This window comes from Panthera pardus, unplaced genomic scaffold (genome assembly GCF_024362965.1).
Source record: "Panthera pardus isolate Hobbes unplaced genomic scaffold, ASM2436296v1 HiC_scaffold_13, whole genome shotgun sequence".
NCBI classification, from domain to species: domain Eukaryota; kingdom Metazoa; phylum Chordata; class Mammalia; order Carnivora; family Felidae; genus Panthera; species Panthera pardus.
Window position 1 is genome coordinate 31,291,033 of NW_026526688.1, and position 16,917 is coordinate 31,307,949.

The window sequence follows — 16,917 nt, forward strand, 5'->3', positions numbered from 1 at the left end:
CTTAGGCAAAACTGAAGATTTCAGTATTTGGAAATTCCAAATACTGCAAGGCTGCAGTCTTTGTTTTGGGATGGATCACTGGGTGTGTGACACAGTTCAGGCTCTTAACCAGATTTAAACAGAAGAATGGCCACTTGGCCCTGGTAGTAGATGAAGTGTTTGGTTTCATGTGTCACATGACTATCAACGTTTCTCACCGCGATGTGGTCCCAGGTGGGGTTGTACTTCTTGTCAAACTCTTTTAATATGGGCCACAAAGTCCTTCTCTATGTTCTATTTCTCCAAGACCTGAGTAGCACACTCCACTGAATCCTGTTACATCTCCTCCAAATGTTGGCATTTTTGATCATTTCATCTGAGCCTTTTGGTTGCACATGGTTACCGTGGAGCAGCCAATAGAAACACTCAGACCTAGCAGGAGCTGCCCTTACTTGGGTCTTTGTATATAATCTTTATTAAGTTGAGGAACTCCTCTTATTCCTAGTTTAATGAGAGTTTTCACCATGAATGTGTGTTGAATTTTGTCAAATGCTTTTCCTGCCATCTATTTATAGGATCGTATAATTTTTCTTCTTTAGCTGATTGATAGGAAGGACTATGTTAGTTGATTTTTGAGTGTTTGGGCAGTCTTGCATACCTGGAATAATTACCACTTGGTCACGTGTATACTTTTTTCTACATTGTTGCATTCTATTTGCAAATATTTTGTTGAGGATATTTTTACACATGTTCATGAGAAATATGGGTTAATAGTTTTCTATTTTTTTGCAGTGTCTTTGGTCTTGCTATTGGGGTAATGCTGGATTCATAGAATGAGTTAGGAAGTATTTCCTCCGTTTCTGTCTCTGAAAGAGATTACAAAGAATTTGGCATAATTTTTTCTTTAAATGTTTGGTAGATCTCACCAGTGAACACAACTGGTCCTGGTACTTTATGTTTTGGAAGATTAGTAATTATTGATTAGATTTATTTACTAGATAGGAGCTATTCAGATTGTCTCTTTCTTCTTGTGTGAGTTGTGACAGACTGTGTCTTTCAAAGAATTGGTCCATTTCATCTATGTTATCAAGTTTGTGGACATAGAGTTATTCGTGGTATTTCTTTATTATTATTTCCATTTTCGTGGGAGGTGTAGTGATATCCTGTCTTTCATTTCTGAGATTAGTAATTAGTAGTGTGTTCTCTCTCTTTTTCTTAGTCAACCTGCCTAGAGGTTTATCAATTTTATTGATCTTTTCCAAGAATTGGCTTTGGGTTTCAATAATTTTCGTTATTGAGTTCCTGTTTTACATTTCATTAATCTCTGCTCCAATTCCATTTTTGTTTGTTTGTTTACTTTGGACTTAATTTGCTCTTCTATTTCTAGTTTCCTAAGGTAGAAACTTAGCTTTTTAATGTTAGGTTTTTGTTGTTTTCTAACACATCCTTTCGGTGCTATAAATTTCCCTCAAAACACTGCTTCTCTGCCTCCCACAAATTTTGTTTTATTTTATGTTAGTGTAGTTCAAGATATTTTTAAATGTCTCTTGAGAGAAATGTGTTATTCTTTAAATAACACATTTAAATGCGTGTTATTGGCTCGGCCACCATAACGAATGACACAGTAACTATCCGGACCAGGAAGTTTATGACCAACCAACTACTTCAGTGGAAACGAATGGTCATTGATGTTCTTCACCCTGGAAAGGCAACAGTACCTAAGACAGAAATTTGGGGGAAAACTAGCCAAAGTGCACAAGGCCACACCAGATGCCATTGTTGTATTTGGACTCCGAATCCATTTTGATGGTAGGAAGACAACTGGCTTTGGCATGATTTATGATTCTTTGGATTATGCAAATAAAAATGATCCCAAACGTAGACTTGCAAGACATGGCCTGAATGAGAAGAAAAAGGTCTCAAGAATTCAGCAAAAGGAACTCAAGAACAGAATGGAGAAAGCCAGGGGAACTGCAAAAGCCAGTGGTGGTGCTGACAAAAAGTGAGCTGGAGATTGGACAATAGGAGTGAAGATTCTGTAGTGACTTTATCTGTGATGGCTGTGCAGATTTTTCATGAGAGGATTAATAAACTAAGAACTCTTAGGTGCCTAGTGATTTGGAAAAATGTATTGTTTAATCTTCACATATTTGGAAAATTTCTAGTTATTTTTCTGTTATTGATTTCTAGTTTACTTCCTTTGTGGTCTCAGAGCAGACATTGCATAATCGTTTTTCTTTTAAATTGGTAAGTTGTGTTTTGTGGCCTAGAATGTGATCTATCCTGGTGAATGCTCCACGTGAGCCTGAGAAGGATGTGGATTCTGTTGTTTGGGATGGAATAGTTTATAGCTCTCAATTACGTACAGTTGATTGGCGGGGCTGATGAGTTCAACGATTTCCTTAATTGATTTTTTGCCCGATGGATCTGTCCATTTCTGATAGAGGGATGTTATAGTTTCCAATTGTGATAATGAATTCACCTGTTTCTCCTCGCGGTTCCCAGTTATTGCCTTATAGATTTTGACACTCTGTTGTTTGGTGCACACACATTAAGGATTATGTTTTCTTGGAGAATTGAACTTTATAAACATGTAATGCCATTCTGTACCCCTGATAATTTACCTTGCTATTCAGCTTTTCTCTTGTTAGGATGGAGTGATGAGTTCTAAGATCCTTACATGTAGGACAAGAAATGGGGAATAATTATATATAATATCTCTCTCTTTAGTTTTCATTGTTGTTACTTTGGGTACTACAATATATATGTGTATATTATACCAATATTTTACCACTTTGAATGAACTATAGAAGCTTTCTTTTCATTTCCCTTCTTCATTTTAAAATATCATTGTCTTGAGTATCCTATGATGCTATAAATCAAATGTGATTTATACAACTCAAGAGGAAAAGGACAATCTGTTGTATACACCCATATTTCTGCTGTTTTTCTTCTTCCTTCTTGATGCTTCAGGATTCTTTTATTCTTTCCTTTGTGTCTGTTAAAATGTCTTTTAGCCATTCTCTTAGGATAGGTTTGCTATTCCATTATATGAGAATGTCTTTATTTCCCTTTCGTACTTGAAGGATAGTTTCGTGAAATGTAGAATTCGTAGCCGACAGTTCTTTTTCCCCCAGCATTTCCAAGATATTGCACTACTTCCTACTGGACTCTGTGATTTCAGATAAGAAATCTGTTATTTGAATGGTGTTCCCCAATTCATTTCCTCTCTGTCTGCTTTCAGATTTTTCTTTGTCCTTTATTTCTAAACGTTTAATTTGGATATGGATATCCAAATACAGATGGCATTTGGAGTTTGTTTGCTTGGATTCTTGGATCTATAGGTTTATATCTTTCACCAAGTTTGGGAAGTTTTTAGCCATTACTTTTTCAAATACTCTTTTAGTCTCACTCTCTTTCACCCTTTCCTTAGGATTCTTGACTATACCCATGCTGGATTATTTATTATTGTCCCACTGGTCTTTGAGGGTCTGTTGAATTTATTTTTCTTTAGTGTATGTCTTCCATGTTGTTCAGGTAAGGGGAATTCTATTGATCTGTCCTCAAGTTCACTTATTTTATCTTCTGTCTTCTCCATTCTATGACTGAGCTCATCTAGTGAGTTTTGAGCTTTTCTGCCTCTTGTATTTTTTTATTCTATAATTTGTATTTGGTTATTTTAATATTTGATTTCTTTGCTGAGCTTTTCTATTTTCCCATTTGTCTCAACAAATTTTAAAAGCATTTTAAAATTGAAGCATTTAAATGTTGAAGCATTTTTATTCTGTAAGCTTTAAAATCCTTGGTGGTAATGTCAGAGAATTCCGACATCTAATTCATCCCCATTTTGGAGTCAATGGGTTGTCTTTTCTCATTCAAGGTGTTTTTCTTGACTCTTGACACAAAAGATCATTTTCTATTGTATCCTGGACATTTTGTCTAATACATTAGGAGTGTGGGTCCTGCTGTATCTTTTAAAAAAAACAATTTTTAACGTTTACTTATTATTGAGAGACAGAGAGACACAGAGCATGAGCAGGGGAGGGGTAGAGAGAGGGGGAGACACAGAATCCGAAGCAGGCTCCAGGCTCTGAGCTGTCAGCACAGAGCCTGACGCAGGGCTCAAACTCACAAATTGCGAGATTGTGACCTGAGCGGCAGTCGGTTGCTTAACCAACTGAGCCACCCAGGCTCCCCTATATCTTTTATTTTAGTAGGAAGTCTCCCTGTTTAGGTTTAACAGTCAAACCTTGGGCTGCTTTTGTGGGCTGTGGTTCCAATGGCTGTGCATTTGAAGCATTACTTTGGCTCATTTGAGTCTTCTGAGGCTTCCTCAGCTCTCTGCTTGTGCTGCCTATGGGGACAGAAAGGATTTTTCCAGGCTGGGATTCTGAAGGAGCACTACGTAGAGATCCCCCAACTGGTGCTTTCTGTCTTCTCTGGTGTCCCTGAGCACGGAAGAGGATTCTTGCACCTGCCTATCAAAAAGTCTTTTCAGGTTGCTGCTTATGTTGCTACATCCCTATAGCTGGGTCCAAGCATCCACCTTGGTGCCCTTCGGAGAGTGGGATTGGCCATTTGTTATGGCTGAGTCCCTCCCACTGGTTCCACATGTTGACCCTGGTGGCTCCCAGTAGGAGAAGGGATATCAGGAGTATTAGCATTAGGTTTGTGGTGCCCAGGGGATAAAGGAGGCTTCCCAGACTAAGTCTGTTGTGGTAAGTTGGTCCCTCTTGCCAGTTCTGGCCCCCTGCCTCAGTGAATCTCAACAGTGCAGGCGTATGGAGGCTGCTGGGGGAGAGTACACGCCCTTGTCTTTTTTCGTTGATGAGGCTCCTAATTATTTTGCCTTGCTAGTGGTGTCAGGCTCACTAATGTTGTCGGAGCATCTCCCATTCGATCCAGGGAAGGAATGAATTTACCTGGGCCGTATTTTGTTGCCAGGTTGAGGGTCAGGAAATGCTGGGTCTCAATGACCTTACTCTGTTGGTTACGAGAAGACACAAGATACCCTTGCACTGAAGTGTTCCTCCAGTCCTAAGGTTCCAAATCAGCTTGCCTTCTGCTTACCACCATTCAGACTTCTTGTTTATTTTCATTATTATTATTATTATTATTATTATCATTTTTGCATTATTTCCAGAGTTGACAGTTATGCTTGGGAAGAAGAAATGGGGAGAAACAAGCCTGTGTCATCTTGTCAGGCTGGAAGTTCTATCATAATATTTTTGCTAAAAACTAGAAAATGACTTCTGAAAAGATTTCACAAATGCAATACGTTGGTTTCTGTGGATTATCACACTAAACAGTATGAAAAATGAGCATGGTGTAGATATATGTATCATTTTAATGTGATTAATCCTCCATAAGTTTAGACACATTTATGACTAGTACTTGTTTGAGAAGCAAACCTGAGAATTAAATAGAGAAAAAGTGATTTTTCTCTATAGTGATGCTATATGAAGTTTTCCTACTGATGAACACAAGAAAAAATAAGCTAAATATTAATGCAAACATATGTCTGTCTTCTCGAGACTGCATGTTTAAAACAACTTACAGAAGTTGCACAGGGTTTAAGACTAAAGATCGTCACTATTAAAATCACATACACTTGGTAAAAATATGCAAACCAATGACATGATGCTATATCAGGCGCTCCACACGTCTCTCAACTGAAATTTATAACTGGAATTAATTGCAGATGACTTTGGCTCATGACTGGGTAATTTATTCCAGGCTAGAGGTTTCAGAAACAAAGCATCTTTATCTGTCTCTGTCTTTAGCCCTCCTGAGAGGAGCCCATTTATCAGCCTTCTTTATTGATTTTTTATTTAGAGAAGTGATGCAAAATGTGCTAGACAGCCAGATAAATTAGTGATCATCGCCTCCTTTGCGTGGTTCTGAATTTCAAAAAACCATATACATATATGGCATATATCATTCTGTTATATGTGACTGTAATACCTAGCAAGGGTCTCATCACTTAAAACATAAAAACGCACAGAGACCATCTTACTGGCTTTTGTTGGTTTAGAAATGAAAATTATATTGACAGGCTCTTTTTGATATCCCTTAAGCGATAATTTGGTTAACATTAATTATCATCGTGATATGTAATTGTATTTATGTATTTATGCATTTATGCATAGACCATTTGAATATTTTACATTTGCCTGTTAGCATTGTTTTCAGCACGCTTTTATATTCGTGATCTTTTACTCTTTTCACAACTCAGCTTTATGAAGTACCTTCATCTTGCAGATATGCAAGCTGAAGAGAAGTGTAGGACTTATTTTTGTTAAGGTCAAACAGTTAACTTCCAGCAGCCTGGAGACCCGAATATAGATCTTCTGACTCCAGGCTCTTTGCGGTAAACATCAATCCCTCTGTGACTAAAGTCCAAACACAGGATGAAAGAAAACAGAGCAGAATACAAAAGGAGTTATTTCGTGCTGCATGGAGAGGTGCTGTTTGCAACCAGGAAGCATAGCTAATTACCAACCTGGCGTTAATTACTGATCTGCATCTAGTTTATGACTAAACGTTATTCAGCCTGTGCTGATTAATTCTGCTGTGAATCAGATCATTATATCATTGGTTAAAATTCACACTTTGGCCATACGTCTGGGAACAGTCTTCTAGTTCATACACCCCACATGCAGAGACTATTTGTAGTTAATGAAAAAAAAATTGTGATTCATAGAATTCTAATTTCTAAGTTGCCACAAATGCATAGAAGATTATTATATAGAAAATGATGTTTGGCTAATTAAATACCGATCAATCCAACTTCCATTCCGAATCCTGTGCAGAACAAGAGACTACATTTAAGATCCATTCTTCGTACGCTCAGATTTAAGTAGAGAATCCTTCTTCACTTCATATGAACGATATAATTTTCTTTGTTTATTCAACATGCTGCATTATTCATTCTATTATAAAAATTGTCTACTCTCAAGGTTTTAAAATAATTGAGTCTATTTGTTTCGCTTTCCCTGATGTATTAATATTTTCTTTGCATGGTACTTTAGAAAATATATGACCTAGCAAGCAGCCTAATTCTTGTCACAGCTGCAACCTTACTGAGGCAGAAAATTTGGCATTTATATAAAATGAAACCATCTCTAATGCTTTGTCCGCCCTTCTAGAATCCCCTTTGTTTAATCACCATGTGTAGAGCTTATAAAAGGACTGCTTTCAGGAATAAGTAGATAGAAATGAGGGGATGCTGATGTGTGAATAAAACGGTGATATAAAAGAAAATGGATTTTGTTCCCCCTCCAGCTGAAGTCTGTGGATGTTGCCCTCTGCCTGTCACTGATAGCTGTATGTGTCAGTCTCCAGATTCGTGAATTACATCCCTGACCCACCCCCTCCCAGACCAGGATGTCCCTGCTACACGTTTCCATGGTGCCGAGCTTCCCTATCATAGCACATTATTGTAATTGCTTATTGTGTCTTCTGAATCCTCTGATAGTCATAGAGTCAGGGACGGGGTCTGCCTTGCTTCGCATTCTTGCACCGTCATCTAGTACAATGCTGGCACACAGGGGCTCTTCATAAATGTTTGCTCAAGAAAAAAATGGACACAGTCTAAAATTTGAGCTCCTGGCCACTCTCACGCACACCATGAAGGCTCTGCCTCAATGTTCGTGTGAATCTCGCCCTTCAGAAACAACACTCCTCTGTTCCTTTTGGTAGTACCAGCATCTAACTCAGTGTCTGCAATATATTAATTGCTTGGTGAATGTCCCTTAAGTAACTGAATTAATGAGTTGCAACCAGTTCTTATCTTGCGCATGAGCTAGTTATTTGTGGATCAGATCTGGAGACTCTCTGGTGATTACATCACCAAGAGTTGTCTTCAGGACTGCGTAAGGGTAGGGAACAGGCACATCTGCTGTGAAAGGCATTTCCCTGATGTGTAAGTTAAACAAAGTTCACATTCCTATGCAATTTTCAGCCTAGTGTAAATTAGACACTCAAATAAACTCAAGAGTAGAATTTTGACTTTTCTGGTACCCTGACTGATTTTTGATGGTCTCAGTGAAGGATGCAGTCCCAAGTTCATTTCTGAACATCCTTCATTTTGATTCTGAAACCTGTCACACAATGAGAAACACCAGCCCCTTGGGTATGGTGGGTTTTATGTCTCTGACCTGTCTTACCTCTTCATGGTAAAAGGAAGAATGCGTTCCATGTCAGAACAGGGGTTCTGAACACCAGCCTCCTTCAGATTCCTCCTGGTGCCAGATGGGCACAGAAGAGAGTGGACGTACTGGGCCTGGGAGGGGGAGGGGAGGGATCATCTGCACTGTGTCAACTGTGAAACCGTCCACAGCTTGAGGCTGTGCCGATCTGCTGGTGCCCACTGGACGGGGATGGTGGTGCTGGCCAGGCAGCCTCCGTAGGTGTCAAAGCTGGAAGTTGGAGTGAAGGAGCAGTGACTCAACCTCAACGCAAGAAGACACCCAGCTCGGGCACATCCTCAAGGAAGACAACGCTGGGGCCACGAGGGATGAATCGTGTTAACAGGGAGGGAGCCACAGAGATGATACCAGCTGGTTGATGCCCGGGTGAGTGGCAAGTTGTTAACAGTTGCTAGTGGGAAGGAAGATTCCTGAGACTCCACAGGTGCCTGCCATAAGATGGAGTGATCTGGGGATTTTCTTGGTCTGTTCATGCTGCTATAACACAGTACTACAGACTGAGTGGCTTACTCAACAAACGCTCACTTCTCAGGTCTGGAGGTTGGTATGTGTGAGATCAGGGTGACAGCATGCTCAGGTTCTGGTGAGGGCCCTCTTCTCGGTTTGCAGATGGCCGCCTACTTGCTGTGTCCTCACATGGTGGGGAAAGATCAGGTTCTCATCTATTCCTCTTCATAGAGAAACACTAATCCCGTTATGGGGGCGCTGCCCTCTTGACTTCATGGAAATCTAATTACCTTCCAAAGTCCTCTCTCCAAATACAATCATATGATGATTAAGGCTTCAACACATGGTCTGGGGGGCCGGGGGAATACAATATTCAGTCTATAGCAGGAATTAAAGGAAGGAGTTAATGTACCTCTAGGTGAGGTACCTAGGTACCTCTAGGGTCCAGAGAGAAGTGTTTGTATTTCCTGAGTTACATGACCCGTACTTGCTCTTGATTTGTCCTGTGGAGAACTTCAGGTGTCAGTACCATATACCAGGTGACATGTGCTGTGGTGGCTTTGCATGTGCCCCTCTGACACCCATGTGCCTTTCAGCTTCAAGCAAGGCACTGCATCCATCAGAAGAGCTTGGGGCTGAAGAGGAGTGACCTTGGGGTAGACACCAACTCACACGTAATCCATATATCATGTGGCAGGCATCCTTGAAGTTTGTAGAGATACAAATGCACGCAAGAGAGATCTACTTCCTGCTCTCGTGAAGCTTACATTCTAGAAAGGAGACAGACAGCGTGCAGGGCAATCAACATATTAACCAGATACTGTTGAAAGCGACACATGGAGGCACCTGGGTGGCTCAGTCGATTGAGTCTCTCTGACTTTGGCTCAGGCCATGATCTCACAGTTTGTGAGTTCGAGCCCCACGTCAGGCTCCACACTGACAGTGCAGAGCCTGCTTCAGATCCTCTGTCCCCCCCCTTCCCTCTGCCCTTCCCCTGCTCACTCTCACTCTCTCTCTCACACACACTCTCTCTCACAATAAATAAACATTAAAAAAAAAGAAAAGTGGCACACACCCTAAAGAAATTAAAATAGGAGAACTTGTGGAGTAACTGAGGGGTGGAGGGATGTAGTTTACACTAGGGGTGATAAATGAATTTGGAGGGGGTGGTATTGGAACTGAACCCAAATGATGGAAAGATGTAGGCAGAGTGTTCCAAGCAGGGGTCACACACAATTTTGTGACAGGATGAGGTGAATGCATTTGAGAAATAGAAGGCCAGTATAACTGAAGACCATTCTGTCTCTCACCATCTGCTTGTGTCTCTACCAAATGCATATGTTGAAGCCTTTATCCCCAGTGTGATGGTATTTGAAGATGGGACCTTTGGGAGGTAATTAGGGTTAGATGAGGTCATGGGAGTGGGGCCCTCATAGTGAGATTAGTGCCCTAAAAGAAGACATACCAGAGAGTTTGCCTTCTCTCCGAGGTGCCTTTCCACCGAGGAAAGGCCATGTAAGACGGATGCTACACCTTGAGGAGGAGGCCATCTACAAGCCAAGAAGAGGGCTCTCACCAGAGTGATTGGTGGTCACCTTGATCTTGGACTTCCATTCTTCAGAACTGTGAGGAAGAAATTCCTGTTGTCTTAAGCTACCCTAGTCTAAAATACCCCAGTATTTTGCTATGTCAGTCCAAGCTAACGAAGACACCATCAGAGACATAAGACATAAGACACTTGGGCAAATTAGAGCCAAACTAAGCCTTGTTTATCTCTCCTGTAAAATGGCAATATATAGACAACCACATCATAGTTTGTTGGGAGAATTAAATGCAATTATGCATTTAAAGTATTTAGCACTTTAACTGAGACATAGTAGATGCTCAGAAATTCTGTTACTATTAATAAATTCTGCAGGAATAAATGTGAGTGATGATAAAACCCACTAAAATCTCTTTAAAATTTTTTTCAACATTTATTTATTTTTGAGAGAGGGAGAGAATCGGAGAGAGAGACAGAGCCCAAGCAGGGAGGGGCAGAGAGAGAGAGAGAGGGAGACAGAATCCCAAGCAGGCTCCAGGCTCTGAGCTGTCAGCATAGAGCCTGATGTGGGGCTCAAACTCACAAACCACGAGATCATGACCTGAGCCAAAGTTGGACGCTCAACCAACCGAGCCACCCAGAGACCCCAAAACCACTAAAATTTTTTGAGGAGTTGTTTTATTTTGTGTTGTGCCATCAAAATCATTCTTGCGGGGGGCACACAAAGTGGAGGGGGAGATGTCACTTGAGTCACAGGACCCTTGGTATGCGAACCACAGCTGTAGCTTTGGCAATGGTAAGCAAATGAAGTGCCAAGAATCTCTTTGGAAAAGGAGCAAATATAAGAAGGATTTACTGAAACGATTGGATTAGAAATTGTTCTGAAGAAGGAAAGAAGTTGAGAAAAAATGTATAGGGTTTTCACTGCCTTCTACTGATTTAGATGGGACGCACAGTCACACAAAGTGGTAATACGTGTTCATTTGTTTCTCTGAATCGGTTACTTGAGTTTTCAACTAATGGGAGAAAATTAGAAGCTCTTAGAGTTATATGAGGAAAAGGAAGCCATTAGAGCAAGGGGAAGACATCATTTACCAATAGTATTCCATAGATTATCCTTTTTATCGTTTCTAAATCCATACATTAAGGGAAAACTATCACAGCTATGTCTACCATAGTATGTTCTGCTGGGTAGACATTTATCCAAAGAAACTTTCATGAGCTCTACCATGCGCCCAGCACTCTCAGAGGCACTCACTGCTCAGAACGAGGTCCTTGCGCCCAGGAAAGCAGCTGCAATGGTGCTTCCAGCTGAGCAACAATGGGATGCTATGCCATCCCCACTCTGCAAACTCAGGGCTGGGCACTGGCCACTCAGGATAGAAAGGAAGACTCTCCTTGCCAGTCAGATGGTGGCCAAGTTGTCCAGACTGAAAAATCCTGGTTAGAAGAGCGGGAAAAATCTCATAGCATTGATACTCTAGCAGGACAGGAGCTTCAGGCCAAAATTTAAGTGAAGATGGCTACCTAGAGAAGCACATAGGGGACCAAGGCGACTTTGGCTCCAACTGTGCTCAACAAGATGACATTGAGATTTGGTTTTCATGAACACATGGGTAAAGGGACTGGGGCAATGCCCAGAGCCTGCCTGAGGTGATGGGTCTAATAGAAATCCCTCATCCATAAAGTTGCGATCCCAGTGGCCATGTCCTTGATGTGAAGGTGAAACGGAAAAAAGAGCATCGATGTGGGTACATAGGTAGGTAACAATCATTCACCAAGAGCCACACTTATCAGGATTCACAGTTTTAGAAATTCCATATCATTTCTTCTGTTCAGCAGCAATTTATTTCTGAGGCGATGAAGTATCTGCTCTGACAGAGAAAAAGAGAGGGTATTTAAAGGAGATTAAAAGGGACATCAAGTCAACATACAAGCGTTTGTTTGCTTTAGGTCCAGGGTGAGGTATTTTGGCAGCAAAATCCAGTCTTTTCTTTTTTGGGCACATCTTAAGCTCCCTGGATGGTCATGTGACAAAGTTCTCTCCAATGGAGTGTGAGCAAAGGTAACGTGGCTCCCTTCCAGATCAGGAAACACTCTGGCACATGCTTCTCCACTTCTGCCTTTGGACCAGACAATGACGGTGTTGTCCAGAGAGATCGAGTGTAAGGATGAAAGTGTCCATCAGCGCGAGTGCCCGAATGGCTGTCCGTCGAGATGACCCACAGACCTGAACAACTGTGAGAAAGTAATAAATTGCCTTGTGCTAAACCCCTGACACGTTGGGGTCTGGTGGTGGCTTCCAGCTAGCCTAACCTGACCAACGCAAAATCCAAGCACCTGCCATTCTGAAGAGTAAGGACTTGGAAGACCGGAGCAGAGGGGAGTAGTGAATCCTGAGACAGGCAGGAGAGAATGAAAAACAGAACTTACTACATGTTTTCATTTGTTTTATTATGGAGACCATTGCTGATTATAAAATCCATGTTGAGATGAAGAACAAAGCAAATCAAACTAATGTCCTGGTACTACGGTCCTAGGACCTTGGGAACTTCTCAGATGGCCCTTCCTGATGGCATGCCCTTCCCGCCTAGAGAGGCAGCTCCTGTGTTGACTTTTACAATAATCTCTCGCTTGCTTTTCTTCATAGTTTTACAGACATATTATTCATACCTAACATTTTCTTTTAAAATTTTAAATAAGTGGTATATGGTTTTACGTAAAAATCATTCTGTACATTGTGATGGTTAATTTTGTGTTAACTTGACTATACTAAGGGGTGCCAGATAACGCATTGTTTCTGGGTCTGTCTGTGAGGGTGTTTCCAGCTGAGATTAGCATCTGAATCACGGCAGATTGCTGTCCCTAGGGGCATCATCCAATCCTCCCGGGACCTGAACTGAACAGCAAGGTTGAAGAAGGAAGAATTTGCCCCTTTTCCTTTCTAGCCTACCTGTGTGAATGGGGACATTAGTCTTCTCCTGCCCCAGGACTGGAATTTGTACCATAAGCTGCCTGGTTCTTAGGCCTTTTGCAGTCAGAGTGGAAATGTATCAAGAGCTCTCCTGGGTCTCCAGCTTGCAGAGAGCAGAACCTGGGACTTCCCAGCCTCCATAATCATGTGAGCCAATTCCCTACAATGAATCTCTCGCCCTCCCTCCCTCTCTCTCTCTCTCTTTCTCTCTACAGCTCTGAGAATGAGCCACCAGCGACCTTAGAAGCAAAAATTCACAAGGAAAGAACAAATGACAGCAAAAAGGGGAAAAAAGAAATTGATAAAAAGAGATACAAATGAAATATAAAAAGACTAGCACAAATCTAAAATTTTATTTTAAAGAATATATATATATACATATATATATATGTATGTATATATATATATATATACATGTATATGTATATATATATATATATATATAGTCAAGAAATTCTGGAAATTGGAGCATACAGAGGAGGGATTGACTTTACCAAATACTAATAAATTATTGTATTAAGTTGGATTCCATGGTTTTCATATATATATATATTGTTTCTCTGGAGAACCCTGACTAATCTAATACATACATGATCTGTGATTGATTGTGTTACTCAATATTATGTTTGTGAAATTCATTCCAGTGGTTGCACGTAGTTGTCCATTTCACTTTTTGACTGTTAAATCACATTCTGTTTTGTGAACAAAATAGTTGCTGGGTCATAAAATATATGTATGTTCACATTATTTAATAAAATTAAATTGTTTTCCACAATATTATACTAATTCCCAGATCCACAACAGTCTCTTTTGCTCTCTATTCCTGCCAGCACTTGGTCTTGTCACAATATTAATATTATTATTATTATCGCCAAACTAGTGCCAAAAGTAATCTTCTGTCCTGTTGCTACATCCTCTCCCAGATTATAGTTTGTGCTTTTACTCTCTAACTGCAGTCCTTTAGTGAAGAGGAGTTTTACGTTTTAATGTGTTTGAATTGTGTTTCTTACTGAAGAAATTTTTCTTCACATCAAGGTCAGTGGTAATTTGAGCCTCAAACCACAGGAGAGCTGACTGACGGATATAAATCTTCAGGTGGACACTCCCTACCACAGCAAAAGCTGAGAAAGGCAAGTTTACTCCTATCTTTCTTTGTAAGGTGCACCCCTCTCCCCCATCATTTATTTTCTCATGGATTCTAAGGTCCCTCAGGGGTCCTACTTCCATTAAAAGTTCTCTGCCTGCCCTCTGCCTTGTATGAACCCTTGCATTTATAGTAGGACTTAAAGCATTTATAGAGCTTCCATTTGAACTCAGGTTCTAGGTATATAAGGCCTGGAAGGCACTTCAAGACAGGCTTTGGCTTCAGCCTAGCTAACTCTCTGGATTGTACTTTAGCTTCGTTTTGCACTCTGAGGATTTTCCTTGGTTTCTTACCACTTCTGGCATGTATTCAACAAGAGTTTTTAATGGTTTATCCAGACTTTAAAATTGTTTTCCAATGGGAGGATTTTCCGGGGTATTTTGGATGACTTATGGCCAGAAACAGAAGTCCAAACAATACATTTTAAGACAAGAAAAAAAAAAAAAAACACTTATCATTGGGTGAATGGGTTTAATAGATAAAGGAATATAAGGGATAACAGTGGAAAACAGAGCCCAATTCTTGAACACAAAAGGAAAACCATAAAAGCCAAGGCAGATTTTACTCCAGTTTCTCTCTGAATAAGTGGGGGGCTCTGTAGATCTCTCCCCAAGTCTAAGTAAAGCTCCTTAAAACAATCTTCAGCCAGAGGATCACCAGTTATTTAAATTATAACAATTCCTAACATGTAATATTATTAATTATAATTATTTAAGTCAGTTCCATGCCCAGCGTAGAGCCCAACTAGGGGCTTGAACTCACCACTCTGAGATCAAGACCTGAGCTGAGATCAAGGGTAGGATAGGTAACCGACTGAGCCTCCCAGGTGCCTCGATTGTTTTTTTTAATTTTTATTTATTTATTTTTAAGCTCGATTCCAATCTGGTGTTTGAACTCATGACCCTGAGATCAAGAATTGCATGCTCCCCAGACTTAGCCAGCCAGGCACCTTAAGAAACTTTTTTTTTTAAATGGAAATTGTAAAATATAAATATGATCCTGTCATCCTGTGCTTAACATACATCAACGTCAAAGGTTTTCCATTGTTTATAAATTTCCTACCATGACGAATAAGGTCTTCCATTGTCTACACCTTTGTGTGGACTGTTGTCTCCACCTGGAGTTCCATTTTTCTTTTTTGTCCACCCAATTGGCTCCTACTCATCCTTTGAGAATGTATGTCAACTGCATCACTTCCGTAACAGTTTCCTCCTTTATCCCCAATTCCTACTCCTGCACCGACGGTCTCTTCCTTCTCCTCATTCTAGTGAATCATCTACACACAAAACTGTGTCACATCACACCATGTTGTTGTTATTCGTTACGTTACCACTTGACCACTGAGTACGCTGGAAGTTATTTGAGCACCAGGCAACATCCTAGACAGTTTCCTATCCCAAACATTCAATTATTGTGCCTAGAAAAAAGATGTGCAAAAAATTGGTCAAATGACCAAATGGAGTGTTCCAATTTCCTAATCAGGTTGGGAGGCTGTACATTTTAAAAATAAAATCAGGATGGGGCACCTGGGTGGCTCAGTCGGTTAAGCGTCCGACTTCAGCTCAGGTCACAATCTCACGGTCCCTGAGTTCGAGCCCCGCGTCGGGCTCTGGGCTGATGGCTCAGAGCCTGGAGCCTGCTTCTGATTCTGTGTCTCCCTCTCTCTCTCTCTGCCCCTCCCCTGTTCATGCTCTGTCTCTCTCTGTCTCAAAAATAAATAAACGTTAAAAATAAAATCAGGAATCCCATTCAGTATGAAATCTGTGTAGCAACCTATTTCAGCCTCTTCTAAATCTGTTAAAATAACAGTGAAGCTATAGAGAAATGAAAAAAAAAAAGCTTTGTATCTTTAAAAGCTAAGGCTAACAGACAAGCCAATGACAGAATGTGATGGTGATCCCCACCAGCGATCTGATAGATATAACTGAACTAAAAATTAAGCATATCTAAGCCTCACATTGCTAGATTCTGTTTTGGGTCACACAGGATTTCTGGAAATAAAAAGCCAAAGCACTCCTGTCTGGAAGCCCACCCTCTTTACTCCCATACTGAGGAGACATAGGGGTTGCACTAGTAACAATAACATGCTAATGAATCTTCAACACTTTGGGCACTGACTTAAGATAGAAGATGAATTCTCCCATCCTCCTCTGCTTGAACATGTCTCAATGAGAGTCCCAGAAAACAAGCATGCAGGAAATAAAAGAAAGGTATGAGCTCCTCATAGGAGTGGGGGCTAACAGTAGCATGTTCTATTCATATAAATGCAATTCCCAGGAGTGAAATAAGCATAGTTTGTGTTCACGTGTGTATGTATGTAGGGGCAGGGCAGGGGTGGGGGTACAGCAGGAGGGCAAACAGAACAGACTTTCCAGTGCACACAAGTCCTTTTCTTCAGTGCAACTGAATAATAGAGGTCCAGGCAGAGAAAGAGGGTGAAGTTGCCTGTGTACTGAAGATTTCTCTTAGGAACCCATCCAGTCACCCTCCACATAGAGACCCAAAAAGCAGATGAAACCATCAAACAATGGGGTGTCCCCACTTATAATTTATATATTTTGCCTATTGGTAAGCAGCGTGGCAGATTTCCTCTCATGAGAATGGGTAAAGATCATAAGAC

General features: G+C 40.7%; 1 long non-coding RNA gene and 2 pseudogenes across 1 annotated transcript in view; 2 read left to right on the forward strand and 1 right to left on the reverse strand.

Annotated features, from left to right (window-relative positions):
- The window catches only part of LOC128776508 (uncharacterized), a 63,846-nt gene that overhangs the window by 45,014 nt on the left and 1,915 nt on the right, over positions 1-16,917 (forward strand). The window lies entirely within an intron of this gene.
- On the reverse strand, positions 55-376 carry LOC109277296 (dynein light chain 1, cytoplasmic-like; annotated as a pseudogene).
- LOC128776507 (40S ribosomal protein S24-like) lies at positions 412-2,058 on the forward strand (annotated as a pseudogene).